General features: G+C 47.6%; 1 protein-coding gene across 4 annotated transcripts in view; it reads right to left on the bottom strand.

The window, feature by feature from the left end:
- Positions 1-15,484, bottom strand: part of ST6GAL2 (ST6 beta-galactoside alpha-2,6-sialyltransferase 2) — a 69,774-nt gene extending 54,290 nt beyond the window's left edge. For 2 of the 4 annotated variants that reach the window (XR_014253830.1, XM_082426381.1), the window contains exon 1: positions 10,973-11,266. The gene's annotated coding sequence lies outside the window, so the exon portion shown is untranslated. Of the gene's footprint in view, positions 1-9,420; positions 10,876-10,972; positions 11,267-11,402; positions 12,799-13,159 lie in introns of those variants that run through there. The other 2 variants (XM_082426382.1, XM_082426383.1) reach the window with 2 other exon arrangements.
- Positions 15,485-15,575: the final 91 nt, after the last annotated feature.

Below are 15,575 nucleotides of genomic sequence, written 5' to 3'. Positions count from 1 at the left end.
ACCTTCCCCACGTGCACCTGGTGGGTCTGAACTCAGGGTCAAGGCACTGAATTTACAATTTTTCATAGACAGTTGATATTTTATACTTTCCCCTAGAGGGACATTTTCCAAATTTTAATATCTCTTCACAGATGATTTGTGGGCAGGCAGGAAAAAACACGGCCCCAACAGAAACACCACCGAGCCCATCACTGGGGAGCAGACTTGTTACCACACCAGGTGCTGATAACATATGTGGCTCTAATTGTTAGAATTTGATACATTTATGAATCGGAGACAAGTGCTTTTATAAACTCTCCCTGGACAGATCCTACCCAATTTATTTACTAATTACTGACCAGTTACACATGTCCCTCACTTCCGAATGCTTTGTTTAAAAAAAAAAAAAGAACAAAGATGCTGAACTACATTTGCGATAATTATAAAAAGAAAGGTGAATTTCAGGTTTTCTCTCTGAGATTCACAGAAGCATAAAAATAATACGGTTGAATGGTTTAACTCTGACTTCCTAACATAGCTCGTAAATGTGCTTCTCCGAAGGGATGAACTGCAGCTCGAAAGATAATGTATGTACAGAATTGTCCACCTGATGCGCGGTCCCTCATCCTGACGAGGTCCTGTTTACCACTGGATCGCAAGAACCGAGGGAGGTATGTACATGGGGATTCAACTTGAAAAAAAGACATAAGACCCTGCCCTTTCTCTATTTTCAGAAATCACGTTTAGGGAGCGGACGGTGGTCCTTTCAATCTGATAGGATTTCAGCTGCAGTCAGTTGACATGGATCAAGCATGTGAGCTCAGTCTGTGAAGTGTGCTAAGTGCTCTGGATGCAGCTTCAGGGCTGCCTGCAAGGACCTCACAGTAAGGAGGAGTGAGAGAGGTGTAGACGGAAGGGCCCCACTCATTCACTGTGTGTGCGCGCGCGCACGTGTGTAACGGAAGCCTTGGTGATGGAGGGAGAAGAACCGCGGTTGTCCTTACATCCAGCCTAATGTGGTCGGAGCCTAAAAGTGGGAGGGCAGAGACCATAAGCCGGGGGCCAGTCCAGAAGCACACGATGCTCTAAACATCCCAGACTGTGTCCTGGAAGCAGTATGGGCGCCTGGGGCAGCTAAGGAGAGGGGAAGGTCGAGCTTTGGGTTTGTCCAGTTAAGGACGATGGACGGGGGTGCAGGAGGCGAGCAAGAAGGGATGAGACACCTGTGAAACGAATCCTAAGACAAAACGCTCCTTCCACTACCAACACTGCAGGCTTCTCCACTTTTCTGTAAAGAATATGATAAACACCAGAGGCTGAAGCCTGAGACACCCTTTGCCCTCCAGATACTGTAAAGGCCACCGTCTCCATCAGGAGGGAGATTCTGGCGGGCACACGAGGCAGAGTCATGCATTTTGAAGCCACAGACGCAGCACACGCCCAAGGGCGCCCTGTGGAAAAGCCAGCGTTGTCGGGGGGCAGGTCCCTGCTCACCCTCTGGGCGCGGCTGCCCCACACCACCTGGCTCCATCGGCATCTGGCTTTGGGTTTCAGCCGATCTCTGGCTTTAGGAAAATCCCGAACTTATACAATACAGTCTGAGTACATCAGCTCTTTATGAAGCCATCTGCCTGTTACCCTTTTTACTTTTAAAATCACATTTCAGTTACTTATTCTCTTCTTTTCTACACATTTGAAGATATCATTCTACCTTTTCTTTACATCCCTTTGAACTTGAGTGTCTGGTGCAGTGGAAACCTCTCTCAAAGTTGGTCCGGGTACTCCAAGTACAGCCCAGGCCACTGAGAGCCTGTACTGAGGTTTCAGATTTTTCTAGTTTTTAGACTTTTATTTATTGTTTCCAAATTGCAGTGTAGACTAACTCTGTGAGGACAAAAAACCCTGAAGAATCTATAGAACTTTAATCTTCCATGTTTTGTGGAAATTTCCTTCCTTCTTTCCTTCCTTCCTTTTCCTTCCCTTTCTTCCTTCCTTCCTTTCCTTTCCTTTCCTTCGTTTCTCCCTTCCTTTTTCTTTCCTTCCTCCTTTCCTCCCTCCCTCCCTTCTTCTCTCTTCTTTTCCCTTTCTTTCTTCCTTCCTATTTCTTTCTTTTCTTTCTCTTTCTTCCTTCCTTTTTCTTTCTTTCCTTCTTTTTCTCCCTTCCTTCCCTCCTTTTTCTTTCTTTCCTTCCTCCTTTCCTTCCTCCCTCCCTCTTTCTTTTTTTCTTTCTTAAGTATAGTGGATTTACAACATTGTGTTAATCTCTGCTGTACTGCAAAGTGACTCTGTTTTACACATTTATACATTCTTTTTTAATTTTCTTTTCTATTATGGTTTATCCCAGGAGATTGGATATAGTTCCCTGTGCTGTACGGTAGGACCTTGTTGTTTATCCATCCTGCTGAAATTTTCTACAAGCCGGTTCCTTAAGAACATCTCCTAAGAGTGTCTAATGATATTATATAAAATGTTTCATAGAACTACGCATCTACCGGTGTCCACTTGCAATATTAAAGCATACCAATTCACAATTCAGAGGCTACAAGTTGCCAAATGAAATTAAATAGTTAGTAAGGAAAACTTCATTTTAAAGTGTTTTTTTCCATATAAATGTTATAGACTCACCTTTATTAAACTGAAATATGGTAAAATATGCCTTCACGCGTTGAGCACAATGCACTCACTAGCTTTTAGCACATTTTAAAATTCATGTTTGATCCTGTGGTTGACATGAGTTGAAAGAAAGACCTATAGCACCCAACAAATGGCAAAACCAAGCTCCTATGTTATTAACAACAAAATGCACATCATGCAGCACAGACATTTCAATGATGAACATATGTCAAACTTTCTACTTTAATAGCATAACAAGTATTTCATTCCAGGTTAACTCTGCCTTGACTCTAGAAACATACACTAAATGGTTAAAAATTTATTTTGTTTAAACTTGAATGTAAGCAGGTGACACACAACTAATCTATTCTGTTAGAAATCAGGGGAGTGGTTATCTTTTGGGGACAGAGACCAGAAAGGGGTACAAGGAGGCTTCTGAGATGCCCGTGATGCTTGCTTCTTGATCTAGCCAGTTACACACGTAGATTCCGTTGATGGAAGGTCACAAACTTTACCCTTCTGATCTGTGTGTGCGCAGCTGGCATTGGCAAAGGATTTAATAATTAACTTTTCTATGTAGCAGTCCTCTGGTTAGAGAGACACAGCTGAAGGAAGCAGGAGTAAAACTGAACCTTGGAGAAATGACACAGCTTCCTCCCAACTATATACATGGATGCAGGAAGCCCAGGAATGAGGAAGAAAGTCAGAGTTTTGAACTCTTGGGAGGAAAAAACTAGTGGCAGCAGGAGGTGAGGTGGGGATGTCAGGTCTTTATGCACCTCTTTTCTTTTCCCAAATCCCACTGGATGGCACCCACTCCTGCTTGGAGGACCGGTAAGGAAAGAGGCACGAGGGCTAGTGTCCCAAATCAGGATGTTTTGGCAAATCTCGTCTGGCCTCTCCGATTGGCAAGAGGACCCTAAGCTTGCTTCTCCCCATCCTTCTGAGATCCCAGGAGGTGGCTGGGGACATTGTTTCCCCTCTATCTTTTGTACCTGAGGTTGATGAAATCTGATACACGAGCATACATGAAGCTGGCAAGAACAACGTCACAGGAAGGTCAACGTAGTTTTGTGAATTAAAAAAAAAGTTGAGAAAAGACAGACATGCTCCAGACCCGTTGTGTTCCGTGTCACTCCCCCCGGCATCTGGAGTTCAACAAACGCATGAGGCTTTGAGCGTCTTGGGGTGAACTTTACCATCCTTTCCCCTGTTCTCCCCACACAAGCAATGGGGCCGTGACAGTCGCTGTGTTTTGTCCACCCTGCAAACCGCCGGCACCAAGGGAAGGACATTTAATTTTGAGGTACACAGGTGACTGGACATCCCAAGGCACTGGAATTTATCTCTAAGGAAAAATGTCCTTGGCAAGTACACAGGGTAACAAGGGGAATGTCTGCATACCTAATTGTAACCATCAATCCCGCTTTTACCCACGGTGTAAAAATACAATATAAAGCACACCAACACACACATCTGACCTTCCTCCTATAATCCTGCCCTATGTCTACCTTTCCGCACATAGAGAACTTGAATTCTCACTTGAGAGAAAAGAGTATGTGGGCTTATAGGAAATATATGCCCTGGAAAGCAAATTAATCAATCCATGCATGCCTTTCAGGTGGGCAAGGAATGGCTCTAAGGAATGGCCCTCCGGCCAAGCTGCTGGGGTCCAGGGGTGCAGGGACCTGGCTGCTGGCTGGAGCCGTCACCCCAAGCATGTAGGGCTGTCACCCTGCATTGCATGGGCACAGTAATTCCCAAACGTGTTGGCCACCATGCAGGGTCCCTTCATTTTTTCCATGTTATAAACTCATCTCTCATTTTCAATACGGTGTGATAAGTTCCGTATAGATCTAATTTGGGCAGCTGAGAAGCAGGGACCCACATGGAGGAGATTTGGGGTAAAGCAAGTTTCATTTTGCCAGGAAAACATGCATACCACGCATCCGATCACACCCACGGAGTTCCATGTGAAACTGGGTTCCACGAACCATCTAGAAACACAAAAGTGCCCTGGTCTCGGATTCCTCTGACTATTCCTTAAGCGGCACATTAATGAACAATTTAAAGTTTTTTTTTTTTTAATCCACTTCTGGTTTTACATCTAACCCTATGCTTACCAGTCATGAAAATATTGAAAAAAAAACTCAAACCAGAAATTAATTCTGCTCTTCCTTTGTTTGTATCAGATAGCAGTATGTGGGGTATTACTAGGATATGATTATATTTAATACAGTATGTTTGAATTTTGCGGTGGAAAGTATAGAGTGAGGCCAGCAGGGACATGCTTGGGTGTAACTTACAGCAGCCAGCACACCTTACAGCCATGATCCTCCTACTGTCAACACGATTCTGACACTCACTCTCCCCCCTCAGAGAGTTAATGAGATAATCTCTTTAATGGCCCTCTCTGAATTCAGTCATTATAAAGTACCAAGCATGGAGTCAGGCAAATTACTTAATTAGCTCAACTCTCCCAGCTACTAAATTTGAACACAGGGCAGAGGAATACACTTTGTAACCACACTACGGACTCAAAGGGGGAAAACTGCCTTTTGGAAAATGGAGATTATATACTTCCATACACATTACATACATGTACATACACGTGTATATTAACATCAAGTAAGCCATGTTGCACCGTCAGCTTCCCATTATTCATCATTTGCTCAAAAAGTATTAATACCTTGGGAATTAGCGGGTATAGTATTTTTTTTTTAAAAAAGGAACAAAACACTTTTGCTTATGGTCTTCATTCTTTTACTTAAAGTCTGAAGTGATTAGAGGACTTTACGATTCAGGGCAACTTGAAAGAGTTAGCTGTTCCCCAGGAGAGAGAAGGACTTACCTCCACTTTGGCCAACTTCAAGTTAACCTGAAACACCTAAAACGGCCCAACCTCTTTCACGGTAGCCAGGAGCTAATTGATACCAGGACTCCAGTCACCTGGCCCAGCCCAGCGCCCCTGATGCCCTGCTAGAGATGCCTCTGGCGGTCAGTCCCCAGGATCAAACACATCCTGCAGGCCACCCTGGGTGCCTGAAGACTCTGACGTTATAAGAACACTCACACTGCACACACACAGAAATAAGTGTGTTCCCACACATATTCTACTTATAATAAACTAAGAGTACAGTTTAAACACTAAACATTTTTGAGATCTTCCTACCCCACTTGTAACTTGGAATTCTCCAGAGATTAGTGACATAGGAAAAAGAACGTTCTCTCAGTGAGAAGGCCAGTGTTCGAGTCCTTCCTCAGTTTGTTTCTCAACAGCTGTGAATCCCAGCCATGAATACTTACGTGTCCCAATTCAAGTTCTCTCCCCTCATCACTGATGTAAAAACATATCAATGCAGGGATGTATTCCTTCACTGAAGTGTGACTGTGTGCAAATGTGTGTGTGTGTGCTCGTGGGGTTTTTTTTAAAAGGCAGTCCTTTTTTTTTGTATTGAGATTTCTCAGGGGATATAGTTTTCCCGACTGTAAAATATAATATACATAGTAAGATCTCTCTTCTAATAGTAAAAACAAATTCATTCGTTTAATCATGCACCTTGAGTCTGACATTGTCATTGTATTAACTGTATCAGTTAGAAAACAAATCCTGTATTAATTGTACTTTTTTCTACCTATTTGTGGCTAGAGGTACAAATATAGGTTTTTAACACATAATGTATTTCAAAAAAGTCATCAGTACACTTTCGAGGAAGCTGCTTTTCACATTTATTTTTTTTTTCTTTTCATACATTTATTTACTTATTTATTTTTGGCTGCATTGGGTCTTTGTTGCTGCACACGGGCTTTCTCTAGTTGCAGGGAGTGGGGGCTACTTCTTTGTTGCGGTGCGCAGGCTTCTCATTGCAGTGGCTTCTCTTGTTGTGGAGCACGGGCTCTAGGTGCGTGGGCTCAGTAGTTGTGGCACGTGGGCTCTAGAGCGCAGGCTCAGTAGTTGTGGTGCATGGGCTTAGATGCTCCATGGCATGTGGGATCTTCCCGGACCAGGGCTCGAACCCGTGTCCCCTGCACTGGCAGGTGGATTCTTAACCACTGCGCCACCAGGGAAGTCCCCACATTTATTTCTGAATCAGGAAAGCTATTGGATTATCTACAAGATTTACTCTTTCCCAAATTTAATTTAAAGCCAAGTCATTTTAGAAGCAACAATTTCCAACATGCAAGAACCTCTACTTGAAAAATTTGTATAATTTGAACATGCAAAACCAATTGTTCTAAATTTATTAAAGCATTTTCCTCTCAGGCTCAAATCCTAGAAGCAGCCTAGCGTAGGACTAGATGGGTGAATTATAAACTTCTGAAAACAGAGGCTTCTGATCAAGACACTGCAGGATTTTTCTTTACAGTGTTTTCTCTAATGCTTTAGCCAATCTATTTCTAAATGTCCCAGGAGACTACTTTCTAAGCTTGTGCTCTTCACTTCCCCAATAACTCAAGGCACAGGGGTAATTCTCTTGAATCTTAGCTTAAATTTTTCCTTGGAAATTTCACTGCTGTATCACCTTGTGAGCCTGAGTTTCATCCTAACACTGCCAGCCTGGCGATTCCAAATGGCAGGAGCCACGCCACCTTTGAACTGCAGCTCAAGCCTCCCTCGGCCTCCAGGTTCTGGAAGACATGGGCTCCCCGTCCCCCACCTGCAGCCTGGAAAACCTTCCGGAGCCAGCACGCCCAGCTGAGGCTGGGAGCTCCCGGTCAGTCTTCTTCTGGCTCCAGGACAGCGAGAGAAGTCCGTCCCCTTCCTCTGCGCGGCGGAACCTCATCTCACTGCACGGCCTTTGGAGACACAGGAACCCAAGCTCAAATGCCAGCTTTGCCACGTTCCCACTCTGGAGGCAGCCACTTCCTCCTTCTGAGCTCAGTCTCCTCATCTGTAAAATGGGGATGATAACCACCCCCCCAGGTTGTGGCCAAGGTACCCCTTGGTGCCCCGTGCAGACCTCGAAGCAGTGGCTGTTATTATTCTTGGAAGCACTGCTCTCCCTGGGGCTACGTGGTGTTGGCAGGGATGTCCAGCATGAAAACTAAATGCTCATTCTCTTCTGTGCAGGGGAATCTGCTTTTCAGTACACCAGAATACACAGTTATCAATTCCACGCGATCCCAGCACCAGAGGACACCTTGCAGAGGGGTTAACCTGAGTCTTTATCTTGCAGCCCTGGAAACCGCGCGCCGGTCACCGCAGGACTCGCGTCCAGGAGGTCTCCTTGCTGCTTCGCTCTGAGAAAGTCCAGTGCAAATCCACAACCCCAATCCTCACACCCTTGTCAGGAACAACATCTGCCTGGAACTGGGAATTCTTTCCTCGAGAAGACCACAGGGGGCAGCAGAAACCAGGAGGGGCACAGACAGGTCTGTGCAGACAAGTCCCTGAGAGTGGGCAGTGGTCTGATGTCATTCCCATCCACAGAGCAATTCCTCCCCAAAGCAGGAGGGACTTGGCGCTGGGGGACAGCCCGCAACCTGCACACGGCCGAGTGAAGACAGTAGCCAGACCACTGCTGGGGCCCAGCTTTTACCAAGTGGCAGGTCTAGGACGGATGCGAGTGCTGGACCAAACCACTAGCTTAGGACTGGCCAGGCCACACCTCACCCCTTTATACTACGACTACCACTTCACCCGCAGGCCAGGTGGGCTCCAAGCATTCTGAATTGCGACTCTACCCCATCAATTCGGAGGGGGGGCTTGGAATTTCAGATCAGGATCGGATTTGGCAAGAGTCATAATAAATCCATGTTGCTGCCCATAATGTTTACAAATTAATCTCTCAAAGGCAGAAAAATGGCAGATGTGTTAAATCGAGAGTCTGATGTTTATAGACTAACAGTAGCTGGTCACCTTCTACAGCACATTCAGGGTTTGGACTTGACACCAATCTGTTAAGAAAGTTGAAAACTGTTGTGTAAATTACACCTGCACTGTCCTGGTTCCAAAATTATTATCTGATTCTATGTAATTATTTCTCTTACTGTCAGTTGTCAATTTCATCCCATACTTCTTTTTTAAGGAGACGCTTTCAATGCTTAAAATCTCAAAGCTCAACATACACCTGCCTTGAAGGCACTATCTTTCACTAAGACATTTAAGCAAGTAGTTCACTTAATTAATCAATTAAAATTTAAGATCACATAACAGAAGGTCCAGGAGGGGGAAAAAACACTGTACACGTACAGAGACGTGAATATTAAAACAAAGACTGTCCCAATTATCAATGCATAAGATATTTCTATTCAAAATTATCAAGAATGAGACACCAAGTCCAAAAATTGATTCAAAGTTTCTCAAAGAGCAAACATCTCCAAGTTTCTGGAAAGGAACCCATCATTTGCTTAGCTAAATGGTAGGTACAGAAGCCTAGAAATGAGTTTGTCACTGTAGGGCGGGCTGGAGTACTTGAGAAATGCTTGGATAAACTGTAGACCCAGAGTATAAAATCCCAGTTAGTATAAGCATTAGATCAGATACTCACACACTTATGTCATCTCAGGAAGAGGAGAATCTCAGAAAAAGAGCTTCAGAAACAAACATCTACAGGAATTTCTCAGCAACCACTTCCCTATTTAACCAGTCTCGCTGGCTACCCACAAATCCTTCCCTAGACCCAACTTAAGTCTTCACGCCTTGAGGAAAGCCTATCCCTCTTAATTATCCTCATCAGAGACGGAGCACAGTTGATTGCCCTTCTCTGCATAATAAATCCATTCACATTTTTTCAAACATTAAATTATCTCAGCCTTGAATCCTCCAGTCTAAATGTCCTCATTTCTTTATCTTTACTTCCCAGATCACGTACATAATACACTCACCAAATGCTGGTCTCCGCTCTGAACTCTCTTCCACCATCTCCCCTTCCTGTCTAAATTGCGGGGCTCAGAACCCCACCAAGAGCCGAGGCTCACACCACAACCTCTACAGAGATTCAGCTCAAAGCTCCAGAAGCTTCAACTGCACCAAGAAAAAGGTAAAATGCTCGTTTCTATCACTCACAACAAAAATTGTATCAAGAATTCCAACATGTTTCAGTGACTTTTTTTTAACCTAGCTGTAAAATTCAAGGCAGTTCACCCATTATTTTAGAACGCTCCTCATTTTGATCACAATATCCTTCCCCTACTGTCAACAGTTTCCCTGAGGCATTAGTGGGAAATGCGAGCCTTCAAGTGTGGTAAAATCTGGTTGCCAGTTTCAGAAAAATAACAGGGTAAAAATAAGTTCAAGGCCATCACTTCTCCTTTGAAAAGAAAATGTTAGCCCCGAGTTTGCAACAACAGAGTTTCAATTTTTGAAACTCCTGCTTCACGAATTTTATTTCAATGTGGCAAAGTATGCTGACCAAAATGTCAAAAAATGTAAGTATCAAGCAACCCGCATGAGGCTTTTTAAAACGTTCAGAAAGTACTTAAAATGCCTTCCGAGTCCGCCAGCAATGTCCTCACCAAGCAGACGGCCCGCTGCGCTGAGGATCGGCTGGCCCCTTCACCGTTAGAACGCCAACCGCACAGAAAGCAAAGATTTCGACCAAATATGGTTCGTCTCTCCTCAAATTTTCAGCATGACCATTAAAAATACGTTCACAAAAAATCCAGCCAAGCATTACTTTTCTCCCAAAGTGCTTCTCGGATTATAAAACGGCTTTGAAAGTTCAGCCTGACAAAACAAATATGGTACTAGGAGGAGAGACCTGGAAGGCGATCACAAAAAGTCTCATTTAAATTCCTGGAAAGCACGGCTTCTTCGAACAGCTATTCAGATCGCTTTGGAAGGAGACATCACTTGCTTCCCTCAAGCCAGGAGTTTAACTTCACTCCGTCCCCCTGCATCGCAAAATCCGAACGAGATGGATGTTACATGCCGTACCCCCAGGGCATCAAATCTCCCCTCGGTACACGGTGGAAAGTAAAACAACTCAAAAGCAGTTTTCCTCGCGCCAAGTGCGCAAGAATGAATACCCGGGTATTCAGGATTCTAAAGATCCCTTCTGCCCCTAAACGCCTCAGCTACAGAAAACTAGGAATCAGTGGAACGCACTTTAAGCTTTAAGAAGCTCAGTTTTGCCTGCGGGAGGGGTCGAGAAAGACAATTACAGACCCCTATTCCCTTCCAGAGCCCAAAGAAAAGATCCCTGTTACTGAGCCACTGGGGCACACTGGGTCCTCCGGTCCCCGAAGCGCAAGCCCGCCGTGGGGCTCACCTCTCTAAGAATTTCCTGCTTCTCCCCCGCAAACCGCCCTCAACATCCCGCCCACAGGTCTGCGTGCGGGTCGCCGAGTCTAACCCGGTTCTTGAGCTGCCCCCGAGCTGCGGCGACCCCGCGGCAGACGCCTGGCACCGCCCGACCCCGAGCCCCCGGTCGCCCACCTTCTCCGGACGCCGCGCCTCCCTGCGCCCGACCCCGAGGCGCTGGAGCCGGGGACGAGCGTGTCACATTTTCCTCTCCGGCGGCCGCTCGGGCGCGCGCCACGCGCTCCCACAATCGCGCCAACTGGAGCGGAGACCCGGGGCCCGGGCGCCAGACGCGCGGGGCTCAGCGGCTCCCGCCCGCCTCCGCCGAGCAGCCTCCCGACGCCGCCCTGGAGCCCCGGCGAGCCGCCTTCGCGGGTCCGGATCGCTCGGCGCCCGGCAGCGGCGGCGGCCGGCGCGGAGCTGCGCTCAGCCCGCGCCGCGCGCCTCATTGTTCCCGGCGGCGGCGCTGGGCTCCCGGCCCCCGCGCCGAGCCCGCGCCGCGCCCCGCCCCCAGGCCCTTCCGCCTCCGCGGCCGCCGCCGGCCTCCCCTCCCGGCCCCGCTCACCTAGCGGGCGGCCACCGGCCCCGGGAAGTTCCCGTCGGCTCCCCACGCCCCCGGCCCCGCTGCCCTGCCGCGGCGGCGCAGGGGGTGCACGCCGAGCCCCGCTCCTGACACAGAGCGATCGCAGACTCGGGCGGCGCGGCGGCCTCAGAAGGCACGCCTGTCCCCGCCGCCGCCTCCAGCCAGCCCCGGTCCTCCGGGGGTCACCTGCACAGGCTCCGCCCGGCACGGTGCGTGGCACCCGCGGGCACTCGGGCCCCGCCGGCCGCAGGGATGCAGGGATGAGGACGGGCTGTGAGTGGCAGAGAGGGTGTCGGGGCGCCTGGCCCCGCGGAAGTGAGTCTTTGTGCGCCCCTCTCCGGCACACCCTCCCGCGGCGCCGAAGGCCGGGCTACCTGCGCGCGAGGCAGAGCCCGGGAGCCGGCCGGGTGGGGCGCAGCGGGGCGAGCGCACCATCCTCCCGGCCCGCTGGCTCCCTTTGTTCCGTCCGCTCGGCCGGGGCTCCGCGCCGCCGCCCGGCGCTCGCTCCCGGGAGCTTCTCCGAGGCGCCCGGGGTCGGGGTTGGAGCGGGAGTGGGCCACCTGCCCCCGGGAATTCCCTAGCGCCCTGTCTGCCCGGCCACCCCGCCGCCCGCGCCCGGCCCTGGGAGGGCCGGCCAAGTTCTCGGGACCGCGGCACCCGGGCTGCTGGCCCGGCGCGCGGAGAACCCGGAGCGGGAGCCGCGGATGGGGCCGCAGATCGGATGTCCGTCTGCCCGCGTGCGGAACGCCCGTTTGTCCCTGCGGCCCTCTTCCCCTCTGAGGCGACCGCAGCTGGTCCCGGGACGGAGACCGCGCCGCCCTTTGTTTGCTGGTGAACACGCGCCTTTGAACTTCAAGGCGCTCCCAGCGTGTGCGTGGGACGCGGTGGGCCGCTGGCTGCGCGGGGGTCCTCCCGCGGACCGACAGGGCTGTTGGGGTGCGGCTTGACGGGACCCCCGGGTGGAGCCAGGTTGCGTTGAGGAGTTGAGTGACACTACCAGGTAGTGCCCATCTCAGAGGGACAAAAGTTACCGCTGGCCCCTCCGTCCCCGGGTCGCTGCGAGGGCTAACATTTTGGAGACACAAATCCTTCATTAAAAATACTACTTTAAAATTCGTATGTATTTACGTTCATTGACCTCACTGAGGATTCTTAGAACAAAAGCAATGAACTAGATACCCAGTTCATTCAGTGTATATTGAGTGCCCGCTCTGTGCTGGGGACTCTGGGTCGGGCAGTAGCCCTGCGAACGTGAGCAGAATCTCCTTCCTTATCCTCTAGAAGCTTGCAGAAATTTAAAACGTCACAGGGGTTCAACCATTGACAAAACCGACTGGGCAAAATGCGCTGCCCTCAATCAAAAGTGTGGGCCGAGGGGCTTCCCTGGTGGCGCAGTGGTTGAGAATCTGCCTGCCGATGCAGGGGACGCGGGTTCGAGCCCTGGTCTGGGAAGATCCCACATGCCGCGGAGCAACTAGGCCCGTGAGCCACAGCTACTGAGCCTGCGCGTCTGGAGCCTGTGCTCCGCAAAGGGAGAGGCCGCGATGGTGGGGGGCCCGCACACCGCGATGAAGAGTGGCCCCCACTTGCCGCAACTGGAGGAAGCCCTCACACAGAAACGAAGACCCAACACAGCCATAAATAAATAAATTAATTAATTAAAATGTTGATCCATGTGAATATTGCCCATCCAACAATCTAAATTTAAAAAAAAAAAAAAAAAAGTGCGGGCCGAAAACGCTTCCTCAGTGTTTCCCCAATTCTGGTGACAGTTTCTGACACCTGGAATTCAGAGGAACTGCATGGAAAGGGCAACTTGGCACACAGACTTAAGGAAGAGTGAAATAGGGGCAATATGGCTACAGAAAAGTGACGTGATAGAATCCTGGGGCTAGTGGGCATGGGGGTAATGCTGAAGAATCCGCCCCGTATCCCCCGAGGGACGCGGGGCAGGTCGTAAACTCTACGGGCCTTGGTTTTGTGTTCTGTGTAAGGCATATAACAGTACCTACCTTCAAGGTTCATGGTAAGAGTAGAGATCAGGTGTTGAAATGTCTCCCTAGTGCCTGGAATGTGATATTTAATAATTGTAGTAATTAATAAATAATAGTGCCATTATTAAAACCCCTTAACCATGAAATAGGAAAATAATTTATATGCTCTTCTTTTAGTGTATATGTATTTAAACGCTGCAGAAGTTGACGCCTTGATTACCTTCAGGAAAATTTAATGAGAAGTTCAATAAGGGTGGCCAAATAACTTTATGCTTGTAGCAGAATTACCACCTGCGGGCAAATATGCAAATCATTGTTGTAAAATTTTAAGTGAATTTATTATTTATGGTTGGGGTAATCAGTGAAGTGGGGCTAAAGGGACTTAATCTCTGGCTTCCTAAGGAAATCACAAAGCTAGTTGATATATATAAAGCTGTCAACGGATGATTGTTTCTGTCGAAATGTATGGCAAATAAAATGTTTTGACATCCTTTAATTGCTTAGAGGCACCCAAAGGAGGAGCAGATTATTTAATTTTTTTTTATCAGTCTACGGATTTGCTAGGAATTCCCAGCCTCTTCTGGCACTTTAATATTCCTTTCTTAAAATAACAACAACAACAAAACCCAAAAAACCCGAATAAACTTATTCCTAAGCATCAGAAACCCACTTGATGTTATCCATTTGCTCCTAATAACCTGAATTTCCTTTTCTATTTTTAAACTCAGGGTCCACCACTGTCCTTTTTTTTTTTTTAATCCACTGTTGATGGATGATGGGCTGTGCTTACAGGGAACATTCCTTCTGTTTTCTGAACCTTGTCTTTGTTTAGCAGTCAAATCAGGAAGTTCCGTGAGTCTCCCAGCTCTGAAGTATCTGGGTTTGGGTAGGAAATGAGGAAATATTTTCTAACGGTACCATTGCTGAATCTGGGGTATTTGTTTTCACTTAACTACTGTTCATAGAAAATATTTCTCTCCTATTATTATGCCATTCAGCTCTCACAATAAACCTCCAGATTCTTTTACAGATGGGGAAACTGAGGCTGACATATATATATGTGTGTGTGTATATATTTATATATATATATTTTTGGGGGGGGGATCATTTTCCCTAAGCGTAATGTCTTCAGGTTCTGATTTACCTGAGTTGCCATTCTGTAAATGAAATTCATACCTCAGGGAGGAAAATAACCTACAGACGTGTTCTTCATACTTAATCAGTGAAACAAATTTGTTAGTGGGCAGTGCAAAAATGAATTTCAGATACCTGTTTGGAGCCCATTAAACAATGCTAACATGGGAAGAAGCATTTTTTTGCCAGCCAACTCATAGGTTTTCTTCTTTCAAATTGTCATTTAGTCTTTACAAACGTTAATGGGGAGATGACCACTATTAAGAAGAAACAGGGTCAGGATTTTGGATGCATGTAGCGGCCAGAATCCTGGACGTGCAGGAGCTAACACCTACAGTATTTTCAGATGGGGAGAAAAGGATCTTTTTTAGCACCAGATGTAAGTAAGATGCCTTTTCAGCATCCGATGCAGACGAGAAGACACTGAGGTGTGATTGGCTGCCCCTGGGTTCCTGTCATCCATTCCGCACCTCCCCATCCTAGAGGTCCACTGGGAGGCAGACCTGGCCTCCGGTGGGGTCAGGGGTCACAGCCACACTTGCAGGACTGAGCCTGCGGAAAACAAGTACAGCTGTGAAAGAAATTCCCCTTTCCTAAACTTTCCCTTGTAGCCCACAACCTAAAGTTAAAGGGACAGGACTCAAATTTGGGAGATCTGGATTTTCCTCCAACCTGTCACCTTCGTGAAGCTGTTTGAACCTTGTGTTGTCTCAATGACCTTGTCAGCGATGCAGACTAAGCCTGCTTTACAAACACCTACAAGACCCTGAGCTCACATCACAAGCTCACAGACATTCACAAGGGTACAGCACTTCACAGTTTATGTAAAGGCTTTTGCCCCACAACTCCGAATTACGAAGTGAAGGTATGAGGGGATTAAAGGCCATCTAGAGGTGGCCCTGCCACTTCTGAATTGTGTGACAGTAATAATACCTAACACTGTACTCATAACAAGGGTCTTTTTTTTTTTAACTTTATTTTGGAATAATTTCAGACACAGAAAATTGGGTAAGCAATACCTTCCCCC

The sequence above is a fragment of the Balaenoptera physalus genome (genome assembly GCF_965194825.1).
Source record: "Balaenoptera physalus genome assembly, chromosome: 15".
Taxonomy (NCBI): Eukaryota; Metazoa; Chordata; class Mammalia; order Artiodactyla; family Balaenopteridae; genus Balaenoptera; species Balaenoptera physalus.
This window is presented reverse-complemented; position numbering and strand designations above follow the sequence as displayed.